This window comes from Archocentrus centrarchus, chromosome 7, assembly GCF_007364275.1.
Source record: "Archocentrus centrarchus isolate MPI-CPG fArcCen1 chromosome 7, fArcCen1, whole genome shotgun sequence".
NCBI lineage: Eukaryota > Metazoa > Chordata > Actinopteri > Cichliformes > Cichlidae > Archocentrus > Archocentrus centrarchus.
The window spans coordinates 6,517,715-6,537,655 of NC_044352.1; the positions used below are offsets into that span (position 1 = coordinate 6,517,715).

Below are 19,941 nucleotides of genomic sequence, written 5' to 3' on the forward strand. Positions count from 1 at the left end.
ATGGTACCAAAAAGAGAGCCAAACTTAAGAGTGTCAAAGGGTGCTAAAAATGCATCTTAATGGAAGGAAACTCGAGGGGAAGAATATCTCCTGGAGGCATGCTAGAAACCATCATGTGACTGACTTCAAATTCAATGCAAACAACATGTGAAACAGGGCCTGTGACAGTGTCATCGCGCCGTCTGACACCTCTGTCTCAAACATGCTGTTCACACACACACACACACACACACACACACACACACACACACACACACACACACACACACACACACACACGCACACACACACACACACACAGTCCATCAGCTCTTCATGTGCTGATTACATAAGATGACACAGGAAGCCCTCCAACCCCCACAACAAAGGACAGCAGCAAACAGACCATCCATCCATTTTAATACTGATCACACAATTTCATAAGCTAAAAAAATAAAATAAAAAAAGTGATAACTGGACAAAACAAGCAGCTTTAAAAGCACCAGGCCTCAAGATATCTTAATCTGTTAAAAGGAAAAATATTTTAATCTTTTGTTTCCATTTTTCAGAAACATAAATCATTGCCTCATTTTAAGTTGTCACTTGAGAGAATTTACTGCATGTTTCTAAGAACCAGATATAAAATTCAAAAAAACTATTCAGGTTTTTGGACACTTTATTGGGGAAAACAAGTTATTTAAACCTTCTTTCCAATTCCCCCAGAACGTGTCTTTAAAGTTTCATCTGAACAAATAATTTTTTCATGCCTTTACATGACCGGTTTTAGCCCAGTTCCAGCCTGGGCTGTTACATCAGTGCTGATCACGGCCCTCTCAGTACAGTTCCTTTTGGTCCTGAGGCCAGAAACAAGGCAAAGAAACTCTGGTGACTTAGCCAAACTCTTTGAGTTTGGTGTCGCTCTTTAATAACTCTCAGACGCTAACAAAAAGCTTAAACAGTACACAATGCACAAGGTTTTCGTCTTTCAACCAAAGGTGCTCTATTGGCTTGAGATCTGGTGACTGAGAGGGCCATTTGAGTACAGTGAACTCATTGTCAAGTTTAAGAAAGCAGTTTGTGATGATGTGAGTTTTGTGACATGGTGTGTTATCCTGCTGGAAGCAGCCATCAGAAGACGGGTACACTGTGGTCATAAAGGGGACACTCAGGTAGGATGTGGCATTTAAACGAGGCTCAATCTGTACTAAGGGGTCCATAGTGTGCCAGAGTATCATTACACCACCACCAGCCTTTGATACAAGGCAGCAGGGACCCATGTTTTCATGACAAATTGTGCAGCACAATTAGAGGCCCTGTTTACACGACAACGTTTCGAGTGGAAACTGTGTTGTTTTGCTGCTGTCGTTCCCGAAAAGAAACGCTTCAGAAATGATCTCCATTTACACGAAAACGCAAGTTCAGAGTACAGTAAAGTTAGTCCAAGTAAAGTTCCCATTGCCAGGCCACCAGTTGGCGGTGTGGATCTAGGAGCCGCAACCATAGTGCGCATGTGCGAGTGCCCCCATTTCCAAAAAGCATCATTTTCATCCGTTTACACAGAGATGGAGACTGGAGCGCTTCAGAAATGCTCCACTCTGGAACCCGTTTCCAAAAGGTACCGTTTTCACTCCATTCTCGTGTAAACGGGAGGCCGAAACGCATCAAAACTTACCTATTTTCATTTTGAAACGGTGTCGTGTAAACTGGGCCAGAGACTCATCAGACCGGGAAGCATTTTTCCGATTTTCTATTGGTGTGTTTGTGCAAACTGTGGCCTCAGTTTCCTGTTCTTAACTGACAGGAGTGGCACCCAGTGAGGTCCTCTGCTGCTGTAACCTGTCTGCTTCAAGGTTCGACGCATTGTTCATTCAGACATGCTCTTCTGTATACCTCTATTGTAACAAGCAGTTATTTGAGTTACTGCTGCCTTCCTATCAGCTTGAAGCAGCTTGACCTTTCCTTTCAAGACAGTTTCTAAATATGGGATGTGTGCATTTCTTTCATGGACTGAGTGTTTTAAAACTTCCACAGAGCTCATGAAGCTGCTCCATCTTTTTTTTTTTTTTTTTTTAATCATTAAAAAAAAAAAAAATATGGAAATCTCACCTTTTAAATATTTTCTTTGTAAGTTTTAAAGAAAAATGGGTTAAGAAAAGATTAAAGATCGAAGACGGCATCATCTGCTGGTTAAAACCTTTTGTTAAGATGGCATTTTCTTGTACACCTGAAGCAACAGCTTCCTGTAAATGTGGAGAGATGTTTCTTCCTTTAGAAGAAGAAGAAGAAACAGACTTTATTGTCCTGCAAAGGGGACATTTCTCAGATTTTAAAATAACTGATTATTTTTGGACTCTCGCTTTAAACAAGCAATCTGAAGACATCGCCCTAAGCTCTGGTAAATTGTGATTTGCCCCCCCATTTTCTCTTAGATTCATTGAGAAAAACATCTGGCAGATTTGCCAGCAGATGGTCTGTCGTTGCCATTTGTGGTTGGGCAAAGAGAAGAAACTGTCTGAATACGAGTTGTAAATCAGTGCTGCGGGGTACAAACGCCCATTGAGGGGCAGACAGTTTAATGTAATGTGCACAGCCCCGAGTGAGGATGGAGCGCTAATCCACCAACATGAAATGCGACACTGGGATGTGCAACAGGGTCTACAGCTGGGGCTATAAAAAAAAAACAAAAACTTTAGTGGTGTTAGTGAAGGCCTTGTGTTAATTTGCCTCAGCTTAGTCGGACCTCATTAGGAAGTCAGCAGTTGTAACCAGTGAGCCATCATCACCGGCTGGCTCTCGTCTGTCTGGCTGACGGTGCTTAGCTGTGCAGCACAAAGCCGGCAGTAACGACTTGCATGCAGCACTGAGGCAGTGGCAGAAAATTAGTCAACAACTCCTTATAAAAACAGCCTCAGTAGCTTTAAAGAGCCAACAAAGTAAAAAATATTCTCTATTTAAGCTCCTCTTACTCAAGAAGCTTAAATAAAAAAAATAGATTATCTTGCTTTGAGACAAAAATCTAGCAAGCAGAAGACTTAACAGTGAATATTAAACGGTGAATGCCACCTTTTCTATAATTATTTAAAAAAAAAAGAAAAAGTAAGTTGGAGTCCTATACACAGTATTGGTATTAAATTTGTTCTGTCTTTTAAAGCACTTCATGTGCACCACTCTGGAGCCGATCATCTTTACATAATTCATGGGTCAAAAAATGATGCCTATTTATCTTAAACTGGGCCTTGTTACAGCCCCTCAGTTCATCTTCTGCTTAAAACGAGCTGTTTTAGCTCCTCTCCAGTTAAACCACCTTTCCTCTGATTGGCTGCCCCTCATAAAAAACAAATCTGAACATCAGGCAGGCGGGGCTTCTCACAGTCAGAGCTCAGGACCCGAGATGACCATATTAGGGATATCAGCTCTCACTGACATCATATGGAGCCAAACCACATTTAATATGTGCCTTCACCATTGTAGTAATATAGGTGTGTGTGCAGAAAGTTATGAGACTGATCCTATAGAAAACAAACACTGTAGTTGATTTAAATTTGGCTGCCCTCCCTTTTAAAATAGTCTCCTTGAGCAGCAACAGACCGTTCCCAGCGCTCCATTCACACTGGAAGGACTGCCGGGGAAATCCTTTCCATTTGCAGCGGGCGCTGGACCACCCACAGTGTCAAAATGGCAAGCCTTCAAATTGATTTTAACTTTCAGGACGTGGATGAAGTTAAACGGAGCCAAATATGATGTGATGGTATAAGTTTATAGTCCACAGTGAAATCATAGAGCTTACAGTGTAAGGTGGGGTTCAAACTTCATTCCTGTTATCTGAAGTCCAACTGAAGGGCGCTTACGTAATTCTTGCATTGAGGTTTTCTGCAGGAAAGTCTGTGTGGTTATTAAAAACATAAATAAATAAGCAGGGCGCTTCACACTCACCATCTGATGACAAAATTTACATCATCCAGACATCAGCCAGTGGGCTCACGGACACAGAAACTATAACACACCTCTTCAAACTTTTTAAATCACACCTCATATATATGATGGAAGAAATTTCTTATTTTCTGTCACAGATATGACATAAATAAATCTCAATATTTGGCTTTAAAAACACTATTAGTAATCAATAAGACTAAAAACTCAATGCAAGTACTAGTCCATTTCACATATCACCTGATATCAGTCTGCCACGAGTGTTTTTTTAAATGGACACTATGCAGGATAAAATATGCTCGAGGTCCTTTAGAAACGGGAAATATTTATCCTGCATGCAGACCGGCTCCAACTCTGTTTACAATGTTCTTAGAACTGTTTGCAGCACCTGCAGCACAGCAGCTACAAACCACCAGTTTGTGAAACACATTGATGCAAAGTTAATAAATAATGCCCCCTTCATTTACCTTTGCCAGTAAAGGTATTTTTATTCCTTAGAAATGCGGAAGTTATCTCAGCAAGCTCACAATGACCACAACAATGAAAATGCCACAAATGAATATCAACAAAATGGAAACATAACTAACCAATGTCATTTTTTTATTAACATAAAAAGCCAACAGTGATCAGCAGTCACTGGTTCTGGCTTCTCTTGCATATTTAACAGTTTTTGCTTTGTTTTTGTTTTTTTAAGATGAAACATGTAATTTTGCGATGTAAAGTTTAGCTGTAAGAAACTGTAATTAGCTTTAAGCTTTTAAAGACCAAATAATGGATACACAACTGTCCGACTAATCAGCGATACGACGATGAAAGTGTTCAGGTGCAGCCACTTTCTCCTGTGTAAACTTTAAAGTAGCGCAGTCTCATTCCAGACAGCGACCTTAATAAATCGCTCGCATGTGAAAAGATTCAAAGTATGCTCCGCAGTCCATTTCTGTGATCGTTAAAAACCTGGTAATGAAAACCATTTGTTGTGGCCCCTGTAAAGGCAGGTTTCATACCATTGTAAATACTCCGCAGAGGTGCCGTCCTCTGCCAACCAGACGACGAGCTCTGCAGCCAGAGTGCCTGCCGGAGGGACGGCTGCACCGCATTTCCATGTGTGTCAGCAAACGCCTTTACTACAGATCTTCAGTGACTCATTTTTACATCAAACTACTGAACCCTGACATGCCTGGAAAAAATGTGAAGGTTGAACAAGACATGCTGAGGAGGCCAGACAAGCTAATCCAGGACAAAGGCCAGTATTGTGTCCAGTCTACCGAGATGTGTGGTAGGGTTAGGGCACTCTAAAAGAGGTGAAACCAACTCTAGCACAAAGATTAGCATGTTATCCAGCTAAATTTGGGCTCAAGTCAGGTTTTGTGGCATTGCAAAGCCAATTTAGTTTGAACTGTAGCAGATCACCTCTATGTGCACTTCCACTACAGGTGCTTTTACTTAAAAGCTTGGAGAAATATCCAGTATACACTCATCCAGCTTTTTGTATCAGTGTTCATATAACAAGGCCAAAACAGCTACTGGGTCAAAAACCACATTAAGGTATTTAAATGAGTAAAAAATAATTTCCCTTCAGTTTTGATCTTCAGTTTGGAAAAAAACTATTTTTTTATTCCATTCCTAAAACAGCCAACAGTTCCAGCTGTTTTTCCAGGAAATAAACCACAGCTGCAATCAAAATATTTTACCCCCCTAGAAGCTTCGGGAACTTTTAGCACACTAGTGTTTCCCACCTTAGAAATTTTTCAGCTTGTAGTTTGTGACAAACAATCAGGATCATGGAAGCTTGTTTGCGCATTAAAAAAAAAAAGAAAAAAAGTCGCCATCCGTAACTCGAAATTTCGAGTTACTTTCTCGAAATTTTGAGTTGTTTCTTCGAAATTGCGAGTTATGTATCTCAAATTTTCGCATTAATAACGCGAAATTTTGAGTTAGCGCTGCTAATCAGGACGTTTCGTGATCCGTAGATAATTTCCTTGTTAACCGGAAGCAGGAAGCGGAAAGTATCAGCTGTCCAAAAGATCGACATGAAAACATTGATTCCTTAACTTTTATGCAGCTGGTTTTTGCTAGAAGACATTTTGACCGTTGACTGTCAAAAACATGCCGACAATTCGTTCACCTTTGCCAGAAACTGCTAGCTCACTGATACTGTCGCTACCCCATTTTTAGTGCGCATGCACTGGCGTCATCTGCTTCCGGGTAACAAGGAAATGATTTCTTTCACGGCGCTTCCTAATTGGTAAAGGTAAGCCAAAATTTCGAGTTATTAACACGAATATTTGAGATACATAGCTCGCAATTTCGAAAAAACAACTCAAAATTTCTGAGGAAGTAACTCAAAATTTCGAGTTACGGATGGCAATTTTTTTTTTTTTTTTTTAGTGGCAGAAACAAGCTTCTATAGGATCGAGAAAAAGCCCTGACACCAGAAAATATTCAGAGGTAACCTGGATAATCTTTGCTCTGGTTTGGCCCTGTTTTAAAAAATTATATTTGCATTTTCATTGTTTATTAAAAGACATGCTGTCATAACTCAGAAAATGCCATCATAATGGCATGGTGGTGTTGTCTTTTGCACAGCAATGTAATGACACTAAAGATTCTTCTGTTTCAGTTTCCTGGAGTTTTTGGTGGAAAAGCACTTTATACCCATTTCCACATTTTTCTAGACTTTACCCTACAGAGCTACATGAGCCCAGCAGTATGAGGTACTCGGATCAGACATTAAGCAAAAAGACTTCCAGTTACATAGAAGTCTATCGGAAAATGACCTTTAGCTCCTTTTCTTTGACCTCAACGTTGGTTAACACTCAATCACAAGTCGTTAGCCAATGAGCATCCAGATTCAAAACAACCAAGATGGTGAAAACATTCAGCCTGAGGCTTCACAAACCAATGGCCGATGTTGTAGTGGTTACTGTCATCTTTTATATACAGTCCTCTAACACCCCCCTCTTAAGGCAGACTACTGACCATGTTGAAAATGCATGTAAAAGGTCTATAAACTGTAGTAATCCTGTCTTATCAACTATTTACATCTTGGTCTGTTCCAGTTGTGTGGCTACATCTTACATATCTCACTTCACTCTCAGTAAGGTTTCCCTGCTGCAGTATCTGTATATCCTCACAGGGATCATCATTTCATCCCCTACCATATTAAATGCTCTATCTGATGCTGCAGTTGGGGATTAGCTTGTAATTAACTACACCGCCTCATTTCAAATGGAGATACCAGTCATCTAGACGTTCGGCTCAGTGAAGCCTGATAACCCAAAGAAGATCTGGGGTGAGCACCCCTCCACCCCCCAAACAGCAGCCATTTAGGGAACAGTGACACCAGAGAAAAGAGAGAGCAAGATGGACATTTTCTGCAAATTTGGCTACATCTGTTCGCCAGCCGCAGCAGCTCAAACTCAACCAGGATTCAGCCATAGTAATCATCATCATCCACATCCTTTTCCCAAGGTCTGGCCAGGAAGAAGACCTATTTATGGTACAGATTATATGGAGGGTTACATATGGAAGGAGAGCTTTGCTTGAGCTCCAAAAGAGGAGGGGGGAAAAAAAAGTGTTCTCTATCTCACTGACAAACAACCTCGATGGGAAGATATTTTTCAAACTGTATGACTGGAGCTGATGGGAGAGGTTTTTGAAACAGGAAGCTCATGAGATTCTGAAAACACTGAAGCAGCAACTCACTAAGCACCTTGTGGGCGGCGGGAGAGGGGATTGGGGGGATTGAAGGGATAGGGTGGGGGTGCATAAAGCTCCTCAATAACAACTTATTTTAAGACAAATGAAAATAAACTGCAGCGGTGCACACAGATGTAGCATTCAAGACAGGCTGAATTAAAAAGAAAACGTCCCACTGTCGCTATCCTTTAACCGCAGAGTTATCATGGGTCACGACTCCAAGCATAAATCTGAGAAAGGAATCCTACAAGATTGTCCCTCCATCTAAAACTGAACAAAATGTGGCCATTTAGTCCTTTTTTTTAATTTTTTGGCCAGGCAGGACGCGGTGGGGATCCGGTTAACTTGAATTGATTAAAATTTCATTCCAAGCCATATTTTCTCTGGCTGTGTGGATGAATCGAATGTTTGTTACAGCTGCGGTGGCTGAAGTGGTGTTTTGCCAGCTTCAGTGTTTGTATGGCCGCAGATTCCTCTGTAGGGTGGCCTCTGCATTTGGTGGGAGCTCTATTAGCATTCCTCGAGCACGTTCAATCATGCATATTTCAGAGGCCGCATTTGACACAGCAGACTCCGGTGCAGTTTACGCGAAGACGGAGAACACGGGGTCAAGGCTTCAGGCTCGTGACTTATTAGACTGATTCTCTCTGACTTGCATACAAATAATCAGGATAAGCTTCGTGTTGAGGTGGCGGGGTTTGGGAGGGAGTAAACAAAGGGGTGTGTGGGGGAACAATGCAGGCAGAGATAGCAATGCGAGTATCTGCACCGTGTGCGTGGAAACAGTTGGGGTGAGGATGCAGATGCCTTGCAGAGCTCTCCATCAGCCCTGCCTCCTGCTGTGAGCTCTGTCGTACTGCGCCGACTCTGTGGGGCAACTGATGAATATTTGCTATGCTAATGAAGGAGTGCCTTTGGTGTATAACCATGGTAACTACACTACCTGCATGCATCAGACAGCAGGGTGATAAATGGCTGAACTGATAGCTGATAAGGAGCAGCCCCAGCCCCAGCCTATCTTCAAAGCTTGAAGAGGAGGGGGGGGATACTGGTGAGATAGGACGGCTGCAGGAGGCTCTGACCTGTCTGCAAACCCCTGCTAGACTTAAAACCGACTAAGTTATTGTCCCGTTGCTCTTTCCTTCCAGTTAAAGCTGCGAATCACCACCTAATAAACTGATATTTCACAGTCGGACTGACCTTGAGCATCAGAAAAGTCCGTTGAGACACATGTTACTGTATCAACCAAAGTCTGAGGCGCTGAGTGTGGCCATTTATGACACAATTTGCATTTGCGTTTATCACGCCAACACCATTGCCTCTAGCCGTGGCAGATATTCGAAAGTGTAATTATAAATGGTTTTAAAATTTCACTTTTTAATGCAAGACCTCCATCATTTGAGTTGTTTTCATTGTCAGTTTGGTCATTAAGTGTCTGCCTCGAGGCTTTCTGAGGCAGTAAATCTTGCTGTGCTCTGGGTCTGTTAGCCATGATTCACTGTAAAACATTACAATGTAGTGCAGAGAACGAGAAAATTTGAATAAGATCAAAACTTGTAATGTTGAATGTGCCTCTATGAGCTCTGAGGTTGACTGCACACCACAGTCTGTAAGCGCAATCAGTGACCGGCAGGAATCTGTGCCTCTTTCTGCCTCCGATAAACAAAAACTTTAAATGTACTTAGGTAAATGGCATGCAAATTAATGAAGTAAAAAATTACTTCATTAAGATTCTGGTGATTTTTCAGCAGGTGGCTCTGGTACCAAAAAATTTCTGTATGTAAAGAAAAGGAAGGATATATTTCTGAATGACCCCTACACAACTTTCACAAACCAACAAACTGCTGTAGGAGAAGCCGACTGACAAATCCATCCTAAACATTTTTACAGCTAAAAAAAATATATATGTATGTATATCACAGTGGTGCATAAATATACGGCTGAGGTCACTCAGTCACTTGAAGGTTAATACAGCAGATTATCCTGTCAGTAACTCTGCTGCTGCCTCCCGTACCAGATACAGGAAATCTTTCATACCTCATGCAATAACTTTGTACGTCACAACACTTCTGTCTCGCAGAGGATCCTCAGCTCTGTTTACACTCTGTGTCTGAGCCACTCTAATGTCATAACTCTGTGCTCCACTTGTTTTTTTTACTACATTCAGTAAACCTTTTTTTTTTTTTTTTTAATTAGATTTTCGTTACATTTGACTGGTTTGCTGCAGCCCATTTAAAAAATATATATAAATTTTTCTGCAACCCACCAAACTTTAATCACACATCAGATCATCGCTCGAGCCAAAAAAAAAAATCCTGATTCACTGATATGCTCGTTCAGATTCTTCCTCCACGCGACAGCTTTACTTCCTCCACACGACAGCCACCGACTCCATTTATAAAAGGCCAGCTCAGCATCAAAAGATTAATCAGAAAATAACATTTTCTAAAGCTCAAGGAACTGCTTCATTAGTTGGCTTTTTAATGTAAATATTTAATGGCAACTAACTAAATTAAAAACATTTAAATTACCTATATTTGTTTATTGTAAATTACTTCTAATGCGTTACCTTCTCAGTCAGTAGCTGATGTGACTGGGAGGAATGTCCAACCTCTGAGGAAGACCCAGAGTCTCCCCCCTGGTTATTTCTGTCTCAGCTGGATTGGGAATGCCTCTGTATCCCCTGGAGGGCTACAGGGGGCGGCTGGGGAAAGGGAGGTCTCGGCAGCTCTGCTTAGACGGCTGCCTCGGCAACCCAGATAAGGCACAGAAAAATAGATAGCTGTGTCCTTTTGGCGTCAGCCCCTTCATGGTCGTCTTTTAAACAGCATCAAATCTGCATTTTGTGGATGAAGGTCAGACGGGTGGTGGTGGACTCAATTTACTTTCAAGGCTGTTTGGTTAGGTTTAAGCAGCAAAAACGAGTTGTTAGGTTTAGGAAAAGATTGCGGTTTGGGTTAAAATACAGACCTTCGCAACATTAATGCAACATATAGATTATGACGCTTGGCCATTGATTTTAAATGTAACGCCAAGTGGTCTTTAATGAGCTTCCCTGTGTGCCGAGCAGAGACTGACATCTGATGCTTGTTTTATGTTTGAGCATGAAGGACGTCCACGGACTGCCCGTCTACCTGCAGACAGCGTCTGTTGTTACATGTGGCCAGTGTCAAAAACATGTGATACAACCCGTCTGTGGGCTACTCTTGCTTGTAGCCTACAGACCGGTTGTATCACATGTTTGCCTGTCAGCCATCCGTGGAGAAAAGAGTGAGGTTATAACATATAAAGAAGTGAAGTGAAACAGAGTGTTAAAAACAATCAAGAGTGTCCACTGCAAAGTCACTTTGATGATTTTTTCCACCCTTCTCCCACTCCTAATGAACTCTGAGTGACCAAAAATTACACTTAAGCAGTGCCATAACCCTGTACACCAAAAGACACCATGTGTGCATCTGCAAAACGCCATTAGTTTTATGACTACATTTTTTTTTATTTTCTTTTTTGAATTATGAATTGGCAACAGTTTCCCTGGCCTGCTGCATTTTTAACCTTAGCCCAGTTGCCATCAGGAGGACACTGGTTTGTATCATCCTGCACAAGAACACCTCTTTACACATTACAAAGCAATTACAGGACACTGTATAATACTAGAGAGACACTATCAACCGGAACCAAATTCCTTGTGTGTGTAAACATACTTGGCCAAAATAAACCTGATTCTGATTCTGATTAGAGGACAACCTGTTCTGCCACCAGAGCCACGACCACCTGCAAGAGGATGTCTTCAAATGTTTTTGCTCTTTTCAGCAACATATTTAATCTGCACTCGTTCAAAATACAGGAAACCAGCATAACTTCACACCACCGAAACAACTTTAAATTAATAAACAACAAGCAGCTCAGATGAGGTAAATTCTCAGTTCTACAGTGTTTGATTTGTCAAACCAGAAAGTTCAATTTCCTCTAAAAATCACAGTATCCTGTTTCAAAGAACTCATTTTGCACTTACAATTGAAAATATAAAAATCTATATAAAAACAGACTCATGCATATTAACATGCAGAGTCTGCAGGGAAAGGAAAAGATTTTTTTAAGCAGGACAAATTCACAAAATAAAGCAATTATTAAGTTAAAAACAGTGAATGCAAAAGGACTTCTCAACATGCAAACCCTTCATTTGTATTTAGTTAGGCTAAGATACAAGGCTGCAAATGATAACAAGTAAAAAGCCATTTGGGAACCAAAAGAGCCGGCTCCTCTTTTAAGCTCTCCGAAAAGAGCCGAACTTCGCATCACTGGTGTGCAGGTAAAAAGTCCACGTGGAGCGCAAAAGAGGCTCTGATTTTGACAAAATGCAATTTAGAAACCATCTACTGTCTGACAAGTAGGCTTTAAAATGAATAAATAAAAAGCTTTCTTTAATTTATCTGGATTCGTAAACCATGACTTGAGGATGGAAGCAGAAATCAGGATGTCCTGACTGCACTGGAACCAAAAACCATTTAGGCTAAAAAAAAGAAAAAAAAAAAGTAATTAAACCAGTCGGTCACAGTTCAACGCATCAACCATAACTGCAGCTGAAAACTTTGGCATTCTTTTGGACTCAAACAAAACAATGACAAACAATGCCCAAATGAAGAATCCAGAAACAAATGGGCGCCAACACGGTGGCTAACTCCATCTTTTATATGCTGCTACCCTCAGAGGCTAGCTGATGGGTTCCCTGATTATCAAAGTATGCTGATGAATTTTCTGCAATGATTAACATTTTATTGGTCAGTTAAAGTTTTGCAGTACAAATCTGTTTCCCCTCGTTTCACTCTTTTTACTTTCATTGTTACTTTAATCAAAATTGTTGCCAATTAATTTTCTGTCCATAAATGAACGGTTTGGGTCGCCTGATCGCTTCAACTCTTCTACGTTTCCCAGTGGATCGCAACCGCTAATAAAGTTTTTAATAACTGAAGCCAGTTACTAGAACTGGCAGCCAAATTAAACACTTACTCCATGCCACGTTTCCCTTCTGCAATAAAGCCCGAACAACGTATGTGGCGTCTGCGCGAGCCGGCTACAACAAGCTGCGGCACACAAAGGCGTGCAGAACATCTGCGAACAATTAGAGGAGAACCGAGCGGGCGAGCACTTATACTGCCCATTACACTTGAATAAGTCACTGGCTTGGCTCTTCATGATGCAATGCAGCACAGCTCGCAAACCCTATCTCAAAGTTGCACCGGGATGGAGCGCTCGCAAAACTTCAATCGAGCTCAAACGCAGGCACACAAACCATAAATGTAATCTTGCGAGCGCAGAGTGGAACCACATTTATCCACACCCCCCCTTTCCCTCACACACTCGGAGTTCATTTTATCAGGAAGAAATGCTCAGTGCACTGCATGTTCTTCATCAAATATTGTTCCAAATGTGACACATTTCGGCCTGCTCATTCTGAAATCCTCCCAGCCTCGTCTTTAAAGTCTTCTAGTTACATGACTCAACCAAAAGAATGCCAATAATTCCACCCAGTGAGCAAAAGGTAGACTTCACATTTACAGCTCTGCATGCCTCGCTGCTGCGGTGTGATTTAATCCCATCCTCCACACAAACAGAGGGGTGGTTTGCAGATTCTGAATCTGAAATACTGTTTTCACAAACATCTGCTGAAGTTTCTCTGAGCTCACTTTAAATCTGTACTTAAGATGTGATCCGACAAGCAGGACAGTCTTCAAATTAAAGCCGCAAGAATAGAATTTGTTACAAATCAGGAGGCATGTTGTAAGATTTTCTTACTTTAATGAGGTTTGTGTGTAGCACCTATGCTAAATGAGTGGGAAATCTCTGCTGGGGGTTCTCTAATAGCGCTTCAGAGGACACCATGATGACCTGAATATACACAAATCAGCCACCACATTTGAGCTCCTTGTCCCAATACTGTGTAGAACAGTTAGTCATTTCAAGTATCTGAATAGTTATTAAATAATAATAAAGCATTTCAAAGCGAGAAATGTTGATCTGATTAGTGCAACGAGTGAATAAAATGCATGTAACATGTGTTTGACAACAAATTGGGTTAGTAAATGGTTACAAGCTGACAGGGACCGTGACTATGTGCTGTCATTTGAGGACTATTGAAATATACCGAATATCAAGAAATGTCTTTGCATGAAATGTCCTCCATAATTCTAACAGCTCTGGTCCACTGAGGCGTGACAGGGGGGGGGGGGGGGGGGGGGGGGGGGGGGGGGGGGGGGGGCTCTTGGAATCTTCTCTTGTGTCTGTCCAGTGGACAGTGGATTCTTTGGGTCTTGTTTGGGGCTTGTTTCAGCGCATCCTGCAGATGCTTGATTAGACTGAAAGCTGGAGAATTTGGAGGCCTTGGGTTCTTCGCTGTGCTCCTCGAGGCATTTCTGAAGAGGTTTGTTTCTCTGTTGCAGTTGGCGAGCTTCTGCAGGTGTGGTTGGTTTGCAATAATGCTTCCACGGCTTGTAGATGTTGACAGACTGTATATAAAAGATTGACACTTTAAACCTGCATTCCTTCTAACGGCCAGCAGGGGGCAAATACTCTGCTTGCAAAAAGACTATATATAAGTCTGAGGGAAACTGTCCCTTCTATTCCCCTCTATGACCTCAATAAACATGTTCCTGATGCATTTTTGGCCTCGGTCGCTAATTTTAAGTCTTAGTGTATACATAATGATGTTCATTTTGTAAATTATGGTCCCCATTAGACTCAGGAAGGACTTGAATGTGATGTGATATCATATGACATGATAATAAGTATAAGCGTGCGGTCCCACTCCACCCTTTGCTTGTCACTTTCGATTGCAGAACACCAAGATGTCAAGGTTTCAAGACGGGGCTTCACTAAGCAATGGTTGATGTCACCGTGGCTACATTTATTTATTTATTTTTTCATATAAAAGCAACCTTTTAATAAATGGCAGCTTTACCAGCACAGCACTGCAGATGTTCACTGCAGCTAAAGCTTTCTAAAATTCACAGAAACACAGCTTTAAAATATCAAAGGTTTAGCTGAGGGACCTCAAATCCTTGTCTCAAAAAATTTATCTGGGACCTAATCAGTCACTGTGTTTAAAATATGAGGTAATGGTTTCTAAATTCCTCTGTGCCATGTGGTCATTGAGGATTTCTTACATGATATATGGTGTTGGTCTGCAACTGCCAAAAACAACAAACTCCATCATTACACGAGCAGACAATCTGGATGATGAACTGAGCGTACGTCATTTCTTCTCAAAGCAAAAAAAAAAAAAAAAAAAAAAAAACTCAGGTAAAAGCAGCCTGCAAACGCTAAAAGATTCATCGAGCATTTCATCGCAGATCTTCAGTGAAAGTTTAATGTTTTACAGCCTGAATTCCAGCCATCTATGCAAGCCTATAATCCAGAAGGGTTCAAACAATCCTTGTGTCCTCATTTCTTCTGACCTAAAGCTTGGTCCCTGTTCAGAAAACGATGAGACAAAGGAAACAGCATGAGCGTATATCTGGCCTTGAACCAACAGGCACAGATCATTAAAGTGGATGGTTTTCTTCCAACACAGAGGACTCTTTAATAGCTACACAGCAATTTCTAAGATGTTTTAACTCTCGTGCAATCACAGAATGGGCCTACAACTTATTAAGATTGCTGGCACATGTTTTATGGCCTATAAAATTCCTCACAAGGTGAAAAACAAAACAACAATCCACCCCATTCAGAAAATGTGGAAGGTATCACAGTTAGTTAAAAAAAAAAAGAAAAAAAAAAAAAGCAGCTTTGTTAACATGAACCCAGCAGATGCAGATAAGTTGTTGTTGTACTGGGTGACATGGATGCATGCAAGCTGCTGCTTTCAGTGAGGAGCTGAACTATCAAAACTTAAACAAAGGGGGGGGAAAATTATGATGAAGATGCTAAAAATTCTCCAGTTTCTACTTTACTTTGTCTTTTATGATTGCAACTTTATATCTTTAGATTTTAATGAAAAAGAAGAGAGAAAAAAGGGAATAATTTAATGGCATTACATCTTGTTTTAGGACATTTTAAGAAGAATCTCACAAACAAATTTGGGAATTTTTGTATGTCTGTCTTCTGAACAGCAAAGCCTTTTCTGGTGTCCTCCCTGGTCTCAGTCACTAGTTTCCGGTATTAATGAGGCTCCTCACATCTAATTTCATTAAGCTGCGGCAGCCAAAGCTCGCATCATCTACTGGCTTCAAATTAGCTTCACTCACATATCTGCTAATCTGTGATAAAATACCAGAACTCCACTCACCAAAACCGAAGCACAAACTTCCTGGATGCTCTGTATCACAGCAAACTGCAGTATTTATGAGCTGTCTCCATTCAAATGTTTCAGAAGTAGTCAGCAGCACAAACACAGAGAGGTTCAGTTCGCTGACTCCAGTTAGTGGAGGTAAGGTCTGGCAGACACCGTTCAGCTCCCTGTGTCGAGTCAGCTGTGAATCACAGCAGCCACGCCCCGGACTCCAGGATCCAAATGGATGAGTTAGAGAACAATTCAGCCCTCATGTTATTATGACGTGGGAAACTGTTCATGAGGATCAAAAGCTTTTGTTTTTTGGTTTAAACATGGGAGTCAATGAGGCATGAGTTTTTCTTTCTTTTTAAAAAAAGAAAGAAAAAAAAAAAAAAAAAAAAAAGGAGCCAGCTTCAAGTGGCGATTTGAGGAACTGCAGTTTTTGGGACTTCAGCTACAAAGGTTGCTGCTAGAGTAACAATAGGATGGCAACTCCCTTGTGACTAGGGAGGGGGAAAAAAAAACTGTGGTTGCCCAGTGATTGCACTGGTTTATTTTTTTGCATTTGGTGACCGACTGCGAGAAGTTGTGACGACCGGCTGGTTGCCCAGAGGTTGAGCGTACAGCACCCTCAAACTCTGGAAGACCGCTTTCAGTCGCAAGGTGATTGCACAAGGTCATCTGCTGGGTATGTGGACAGCAACAATTTTTCAACAGATGGCAACAGTTTTGTCACAGTTAATTGCTGTATCATCACTAACAGATTGCATGCAGTTGCCAGTTTGACCCCATTCAGTCCCAAGCTGATAGACTGACTCGTGAATTTGACAGAGACTGACTGCAAGTGGTTGCAGATCTGGTCCCCATCTTTGAAGCAACCATTTCATTGGGCATGGTTGCAGTAACTTTGGTCATTTTCCCTAATATAAGTGTAGTACAGCCAACACAGGGGCTGCATCCAGCTTTTATATACAGTCTATGTTTATGAATGAACCTTGAGTGGATGTGACACCTACTGTTGCTACTTAGTCTAATATTTTATAAATAAAACTGTTAATAATGAAAATAAACCCTGCATTAGTTTGGCACCAATGTGACAGCTGGATTATTAAGGCCAACACGGACCTTGACATTTTCCATGACTCAGATGAAGTTTGTTTCTTTGTAAAAGTTGTAAACAAACACAAAACCTGCCTTTTTAAAAAAAATAAAAAAATTTATGGCCCGACAAATAGACCGATTCACTAAACCTGCAATGAGCTGATGCTGTTCTTGCAGTAGTTACAAGTCAACCGTCTAACAAAATTTTAAAACAAAGTTTTCAACAAATCTGCAAAATCAAATACAAATTCATGAGCGTTCTGCTTTGTGAATGTCATGTATAATTCAAAGAGCACCAACCAAACATCAAACCTCGAAAGATGTGATGAAAATATGGCATTTCTGTTTGTTTCATGTGCTAATTAGAGAAAGGTTATCCACCTCTGCATGACTTTTCATATCTTCATCAACTGCTGCTTGAGTGTATTTTCTTTTTATCAGCACAACTACATCACTATTGCCATATTTAGCTTTTAAAACCCGTGCCAATACAATTTGAATTTTAAAAAATGGATTAAAAACATAAAAATATCTCCTTTTTAAAGCTTAACTGCTTGACATTGTGCATCCCGCTGCCCAGCTGCAAGAAACCACCAGCGTCCAGCTTTTCCAAACTCATCATATTCATACATGCACACATTCAAATCAGATCGGAGGTAAGCACAGACCAGCTGAACTTAAATTCCTCCATTTGCACAGTGAAAGTCACATTTTTTAGTGGCACTGGATTGCAAATCACCTGGTAAAATAAACAAACCAACACCTCTCCTCCTCAAAAATGATCTAAACTTCATATTATCTAAAGCAGGGTGGCAATCCCTCTCTGCATCCCTGCTGCAGACACTACCATCCATCACCACGAGCCTAATTTGATGTACTTTAATCCTGCTGGTCTGTGGAGCGTCAGCCTCCTTTCACAGCCAGGATCCCTGACAAAGCCTGCGCTAATGAAACGCAGTTCATTCCCATCATAAACTGCCTTTCCTCTGCATCGCTGCGAGATGACAAATGAAAAACGAGCCGCACTTACAGGACTCTGATGACAGTTCCTTTTCCATGTTCCCCTTTCAGGTTTTCGAGGCTCAAACGGCGACAGGGTGTATTTCAGCTATCGTGTAACGCAGCTGAACCAAACCGGATTTAGGCTTGGACCTCCGGGGTTTTTTTTTTTCCTCGCTTTTCTTGGGGACAGGCCCTCCAAACCCAAACCTTGCGCCGAAATGGGTCCTCTCTGCCGCGGGTAATGCGCTGTTACGCCCTTGCGTTTCTCCCACAGACGGAGAAAACGCAGGAAAAACACCAAAGCGTTTAAGACTGAAACACACCACCGCAGCAAACCAACATTTTCAGCTGTGTATCCGCGCAGATCTTTACATTCCCGGTGATGTTAAAACAATGAAGAGCATGCAAACGGCTCAGTGACGGTATTCCTGCGAATCCATCGGCCAGGCGAACATTTCAGCACATGAAACGGCATTTTTCCGTTTTTGAAAACTCACCTCATTTGGATGGAAACTGCCGCTGCGTTGCCATAGCCGGTAAAGATAAAAAATATACTACTTAATTATTATTTTTTTCTTTTCTCTAAAATATCTATCTTGTGCTCATTTTTGCAGCGGTGTCCTGCTCCCCCTGCAGCGGCCGCACTCCTCCTCTGCCTCGCCGTTTAAGTGTTTGGGTTGAAGGAAAAGTGATGTCATTGTATGAAATTACATTACCCGCCCCACTTTTTTTTTTTTTTCGTTCAGAGGCTGTCCCACGCTGCCAAACATAACTTCACTATATACTTAAAAAACTGCCCTGTATGTGCGGTTTGCACCGTCTTAAAATACACTCTGCACACTTAAAATACTCCTGCAGCCACCGTGAATATGGACATATTCAAGAAATCTATAAGAAAACAATTTATGGTTGAAAGTGTCACTTTTTTTAAAAAAAAACCAAAACGTTATCACACAAGCAGATTAAAAACTTAGACAGCATTTAGGTTTTAAGGCAATTTAACCCAAACAAATGGAGACAAACAGCCAGATGACAAACAGAGGTCGCCTCACTGAGGGTATGGGTGTAACTGGACTAGAGAGGCCTCAAAAACGGTCATTTTTCTCAAGGTTACCGTTTAAGTGCAACTCAGGACTAGTCTGTGGAAATGAAACATGTCTGCTTTCACTGGAGGTGCAGAGGAAAAAAATACAGGAAACTGCAAACCTCCTCACTACTGCAGCAATTCAACTGGGACATCTGGATGAGAAAATTAAGACATTATCTTTTTTCCTTTTTTAAATCTTCTTGATAGGCATGTGTGAAATTACACCATATCTGTAACTTGCTCCCTTTGTTAGAACTAAAGAGTCCTTCCAGAAGTTCCTGGATCCAAAGCCAGATTGGGGTGACCATGTGTGATACACATTTCTACTGAGAGGTGGTCTGAAGTTTTTGTATTTCTAACATTTAAGGTTTAGCATCAATCATAGTATTTTATTTAAATGCATTTTACCCAGCTTCCTGCAGGTATAAAGCACATTTTACCATCACGTGATCATCTTTGAGGTTCCCCTTTTCCACTGCAGTAACCGTTGAAGCTGTACACTGATTCTTCAGCTGCTTTCCTGCTCTAACTCTCTTTGAATCTCAGTAGGGAGGCATCCATAGATCAGCACACTAGTGCCTTTTTAAAAAAACAAAAAACAAACAAAAAAAAAAACTAGAGCCAATCAAATTGTGGGACAGGAGATAAACTGCTTTGCAGTCCCACATAAGAATTGGACAACTGGTCACCCCAAACTGTATCAACAAACAAGCAGAATATCACATTAAGTATTTCTGCAAAAAAAGAAAATTAGCAATGGGACACAATCAAAAAACGTATTTCAATGGAGAAAAACTTTAAGGCAACTAGAAACTAACATGCCTGCATCTGTGTTTGATCATCATTATATCTGATTATAGTTTAAGAGAAACTTGGG

General features: G+C 41.1%; 1 protein-coding gene across 1 annotated transcript in view; it reads right to left on the reverse strand.

Annotated features, from left to right (window-relative positions):
* Positions 1-18,612, reverse strand: part of nckap5l (NCK-associated protein 5-like) — a 52,522-nt gene extending 33,910 nt beyond the window's left edge. The window contains exon 1 of the mRNA XM_030733663.1: positions 18,475-18,612. The gene's annotated coding sequence lies outside the window, so the exon portion shown is untranslated. The remainder of the gene's footprint in view (positions 1-18,474) is intronic.
* Between the last annotated feature and the right edge of the window lie 1,329 nt (positions 18,613-19,941).